The sequence below is a fragment of the Hesperophylax consimilis genome, chromosome 25 (assembly GCF_061612785.1).
Source record: "Hesperophylax consimilis isolate HC1 chromosome 25, BYU_Hcon_1.0, whole genome shotgun sequence".
Classification (NCBI taxonomy): domain Eukaryota; kingdom Metazoa; phylum Arthropoda; class Insecta; order Trichoptera; family Limnephilidae; genus Hesperophylax; species Hesperophylax consimilis.
In genome coordinates this window covers 7475305-7481317 of record NC_142860.1, presented here as the reverse complement: position 1 = coordinate 7481317, position 6013 = coordinate 7475305, and the positions used below count along the sequence as shown (strand labels likewise).

Genomic DNA, 6013 nt, shown 5'->3' with positions numbered 1-6013 from the left:
TTCCATTCCCTACATTCCCTTATCCAATTACCTGTCCGTGTCTGAGAGTTTGGATTACCTACTTGAATAACAAATGCAACATTTTATCTATACACACTCACTCTATTTAAGACCAGTTGTGCAGTGTTCAAGTTATGTGACCCTCAAAGTGTATTTTCAAAGTTTGCTAAGAAAACCATCAAAGTTTACATGTGCCCTCACAAGACGTGTTTCAAAGGACCAGGGCGAAGTCAGCTTCCAATTCTAACTAAATGTTATCCAGCTTCCCAAATAGTTGTGTCATCAATCCACAAAAATTGATTCACATGCAATGTGCGACTACAATTTCTTTGCAATAAATTATGTAACTGCATTTTTTTCAGATGACCGTATTACATCTACCGTACTGTTTTTGCATTTATCTCAAAACTATGTTTTTGTAATTTCACCCATGTGATTCTAAACCTCCGATTTGAAATAAGTTTAATTAAATATAAAAAAATTAATTATATGAAACTAAAACGTAAAATTACTTCATCGTAAATTCAGGTCCTTTGTCAATAGGATAAGGTATTTTTAAAACGCTGTGCCCACATGATGCATAGGTGGGGCTTTAAAGACTCGGCGATGTGTGAATGCCGTGCGGTGCAGACTACCACATTAATTCTGAGGTTCCTTGATGAGAGCGACGCCTGAGGCCCTAAATTATGGCTCAAAAACCTACATGTCCCCTTCTGACCCCCCTCCTCCCCCTTTTGTTGCTAAATGCTCCACCTAGTTAGAGGATTACGAAAGAAATCTGAAAAAAATATATCGTGGTGTTTTATTCCTTTTTAAATAATTATTTATGATTTCTACATGTACTTATATATATATATATATATATATATATATATATATATATATATAAATCCCGCTACCGATGTGGCGACCTTTCACTTCGCATCCTTTTGACTACCACCACTTACGGTAGGTTTAGAAACAAAAACGCTGTGAATGTTCACTTATATATAGTTATAGAATAAAGTGATCGTAACAGAATTTGCCAGAAATCGTGTTTTAAGGGTATTCATATTTTTGCAAGGTACATACATTTTAGAGTCTTTTGGACACCCTCTCATATTGCTGCCCTTTTGGTAACCGCATATATCTTACGAATATCACAGTACATTACGTTTTTAATAAGGCGTCCGTTCATTACGAACATTTAACGACTTCCGTATATTCCCGTATGCCATACGTTTATATTCCGATGCTTTCAGAATCCTTTTAATTTGGTCTTGATTTGGCACCGGTGTATATCCTATGTATATAACGATACGCTGTCATTGAAAAGACGAGTCCATACAAACAAAGGTTAATTTGACGACATAATACATTAATTTAATTTGCTTGTCTAGAATGATGCAAATTTAATTTTAAAAGAATAGCATTCCGAAAATTCAAAATGGTGGACGATTTTATGATACATTTTATATTAGAAATAACAGAAAATAACGTAATTATCTCCCTTCACGTCTGTCAAAATTGACTATCGATTTTGGCTTGTATTTTAACGAACCGCTTTGGCTCTAGCGTTATGTTTGTCACCAATAAGTATTCTGACTTAGTAGCTGCCTTTCTACGATGGACGACAATTGCGAAAAGGTTTATTTCTTAAAAGAAAGATAATCATTCTCGGATTTCGTAAAACCTATCACTATTTAAAAATCTCCTACTACCGTCATTATAAGCGGCAGATGTTGGTTGCTTATTCAGTGACTGAGGACTTAGCCAGCCAATGAAACCAGCCAGGCCTTGACTGGGTGGGAACAAATGGTATTAGCCAAATGAATTGAATTCACTGACAGTGAAACCGTAAGGTTGGTAGAAAAGTAATTATTTTTTTATGCTTAGAAACAACAACGAAATTTTGCCAAATTTCATAGTTAGCGGCGGTCATCTCAAGTCAGGTCTCCAGCGACAAAATGTTTTCAAAACATCCGACAAAAACAAAAAGATTGGGACAGGGCCTATATATCCATCTACATGCATAATATACATATAAAGATGTTTGGTTTGGCTTTTTATACAAATCTACAGTTTTATTCCGATGTTGATGAAATTTTGCATACTTGACGATAAGAATAAAATAAAAATTACTACCTACATCCGAATTCTAAAAATTGTGTGTAAAGCCCGGCTAATCTAATATAAATATGTTTCAAAATTTTATTTTAAAATCTGGGAACCCTTTTAAAATTAATCTCGCGATAAAGGCAAGATAATCTCTCTATATATCTAAACAACACAAAATCCGCATTAGTAAACTAATCATTTTCTCAACTTGTTTGGCGAACAATAAACTTATCACCGTAAATAAACAAGTTATTGTTTAGATAGAACTGAGTTGGATAAAATTATCACGTAATGGTCATATTATTATTAATTTGATTGATCCCCCTTATATTTATTGGAATCGGTTTCGTCAAAGCTAACAACATCTGACATTAGCGCCCTACCAAATGTTTGTTGGGCGATTGCAATTTTTTCTGATTTTAGATAAAACGATTTCGTTCATTGATATTAGTAATTATCACGAATATTATGTACCTATTTTATGACTCTATTCTACCATTCTAACAAGAAAAAGAGTTGAGTTAGTAATTTCATAAACAATTGATTAAGTAAAGGGACCATCGTCAATATTACATCTACTGTCAATAATCATTTTTCTTTTCATTTAGGACATAATTTTTGTTTTAATTTCCGGCAAATAATCATATTATGATGGTCCGATGCTCTGAAAGGAACCCGCTTGCACGGCGCGGGTGTAAACTGTGCAACCTAAAGTTTAAGTTTAGACTTACGGATTTCAATACTTTTGTTTGTGTGAAAGCACTATGAAATAATACATGATTTTACTTCAATGACAAGCCATAGATTATTAAGATAAATGTAATGATTACATAATATAAGTACTACAATAATATCCTGTTATTATCATATAACGTCATTCGATGTGAATTATGCTGACAAATAATAATATCTTTTGCATTTATTTTGAAAAAAAGTTATCCATCTGTTATATAGTTGGCCATCTTCCTAATATATTTATATCTGTCGCATGATTATTAGCTTTTCTTTAATTTTTTTGTGGTCTCGTGCTCAACAAATTGTTTTATTTATTTTAAGTGTAATAACACTTTTTCATAATAATATATGAAAATCACTGAGGATGCGTGTTCAAAGAATAGCTGGAATGCTTATAATAATTTCTCTATCATCATAAATAACATGAATCTTCGTAGACTCTACCGGCTACCCAGATTTCAACTTGCCAATTAAAGAATATTGTACTATTATATCTATCTTTTACGTATCATATTTTATTTTTTATGTACTTTTTTTACACAGTTATTATTATATTATGTACTTTAAACTTGTCATACTACTTTGCACTACTTACCTATAAAAACGTACCTAAATTTGTAAAAGACTTTATTGTGTTGCATTTAAAAAAAAACAACATAAGATGAAATAAATGATCTGTCTTTGAAAAAATATTAATGTCACGTGATATTTTAAGATATAATAAACGAATAATCCTGCCATAAGCTAGTTGTAATTTCAACAAGTCCTGGGGAAGGTTACTTGCTAATTCATCAGTTATGCTAATCCTGAAAATCCTCGAAGGGTGTCGTTGTAAGGATATGCCAAAGTATCACCATACCATAGTTTCAGCGCCCATGAGGTGATTTTTCAAAATACGATGCTCTAAATATTATCCAATTATTATTATGCACTCTTAGGACCGGTTGTTTCGGAGAATTTGAATAATTCATCAAATTTCAACGCTCATTTTCAAGTTCTGTGAAAGATTTTTTCAAGTTCTGTTTTTATTTCAGTTTTGTCAAGCAACTAGCCTACAATCATATAGTAAAAGAACTTGAATAGGACTTTCACAGAACCCGAAAATGAACGTTGAAATTTGATGAATTGTTCAAATTCTCCGAAAAAACCCGTCCTTAGTGTACACTGTTCACACTTAAGCACGTAGGAACTACCTACCTAGTAAAAAAAATATTTTGATTATTTGTAGAGTGTTTGTGAAAAACCACTTCAAGGGCCTAAGATATAACTTATTGCAGGAAAAAAATGTTTACTTTACTTAAACCCATTTTTTACATTGAGGCCCTGAGGAATATAATTTACTTCTGGGCCTGAACATGTCTTTTTGAGGAGAGGAAAGACTGTACATGGGTATTAAAGAGACCCACGATGCATGAGGGAGGAAAAACAGAGGCCGGCAAATCATTCCACAATTACTCAAATAATGTATTGATCAATAGATTAATCAGTAGATATATACACAATGCAATTTGCATACGTAAAATATTTCTCATGTAGAACAATAAACACATTAGGGAATACAGGTAGGTATACGAACCAAGTTTTGAGGTTATTTAGAGTAATTAAATATATATACTGTTTTTACAATATTATTCAATAGAAAAATTCATATTGTCATGCTATGCTATGCTTGAAAATCTATTCTGCAGTTTGGTATCTTGAACAATTCGTGTCATGATGACGACTACCTACTGCTCAAGTTTTCAGGCACGTAAATGTCAAATAATTCCAAGAGTAATAGGCTATCAAATAGAGATACGCACTACTTTATTAAAACTAAGTATTGCAAGATATGTATGACGATTTTTTCAATTTTTTTCAATGTACCTACCTGCCCAGCTGCCTACCTACCTAATTAAAGTCAACTCTTTCTTCGGATATTTCCTTAACCTCATCTGTATGATTGGAGGTTGGCTGAGTGTTTTACACCCGCAGAGGGAGGTTTTCCTTGAGCAGTTAGAGACAAGAGTTTAAGTTCAAAGTGTCGCTTATGGGTGGATTCATTAAGTCTGAACTGTACGCGGCATTGCACAGTGCTGAAATCCCATACATGAATAGGTACAAAATTAAAAATGGAAACACAAATTGTCGCATAAATAAATAACACTCCAGCAGGTTTGGTGACTAGTGCATGGCGCTAATTAGCAAAGAACTATTTCTCAAAAATAATCTTAGGTAACTATGACAAGGTAATTAGACAATAGTAAAAGTTAGGTTGCTTAACCATTTATTTTACAAAATTCAGAGTTCGAGCATCAGTGTACTTATATTAATATTTGTTTTTTGTATTTAGTTTTTGAGTATGGAGGCTACTAACAAAGAATACCCATATTATTAACTAAGACTACCAAAACATTAACCAAGATTAACTTAGATAAACCAAGATAAACTAAGATTAATCAAGTTTAACCGATAATAACCATGATTAAAGAAGATTTTTGTAAACCTCTCGGTTACAAATTATTATAAGCAATATTATTGTAAGAGAAAAAACTTACAAATTGAAAAAGCTCCCGAGAAAAAATACATGTCACCAATGGGACTCGAACCCACGGCCTTCTGATTACCGGTCGGCAGCTCTACCACTGAACTATGGCGGCTTATTTAATACCCACCAAATTAGTCAATTAATCAAGACATATATCTCGACGCCCTTAAGTGGGAGAATTAAGCACTTATAATTCCTTTACCTACAAAAATGAAGTTGGTTTTTTCAGGTAAGAAAAAAATTAATAAGCAATAATTTTGCTTGCAGAACACTAAGTACACATTGACTAATTTGGCGGGTATTAAATAAGCCGCCATAGCTCAGAAGTAGAGCTGCTGACCGGTAATCAGAAGGCCGTGGGTTCGAGTCCCATTGGCAGCATGTCACTTTATAGGTGACGTTTCGATAGATAATTTTGCCTTAACTCACTTACGGTAAAAAAAAATTCCAAGTGTAACCGCAGCCTTACAATAATTATTGCTTATAATAATTTGCAATCCTTTGTGCTATGCATAAACCTTACCTTATAAACATTAAGTTAATTCAAAAGAAAATTAATAACCTCTCTGTTTGCTGTGTTATTTTAATTTTTTTTTGTTGTATTTGTTTATCTAATATAGTTTTATTTTTATTATTACTAACTTTACTTTGTTT

General features: G+C 32.7%; 1 non-coding gene across 1 annotated transcript; it reads right to left on the bottom strand.

Annotated features, from left to right (window-relative positions):
- Positions 1-5399: 5399 nt before the first annotated feature.
- Positions 5400-5471, bottom strand: TRNAT-GGU (transfer RNA threonine (anticodon GGU)). Its single transcript has one exon. It is a non-coding gene; the product is annotated as a tRNA-Thr (tRNA).
- Between the last annotated feature and the right edge of the window lie 542 nt (positions 5472-6013).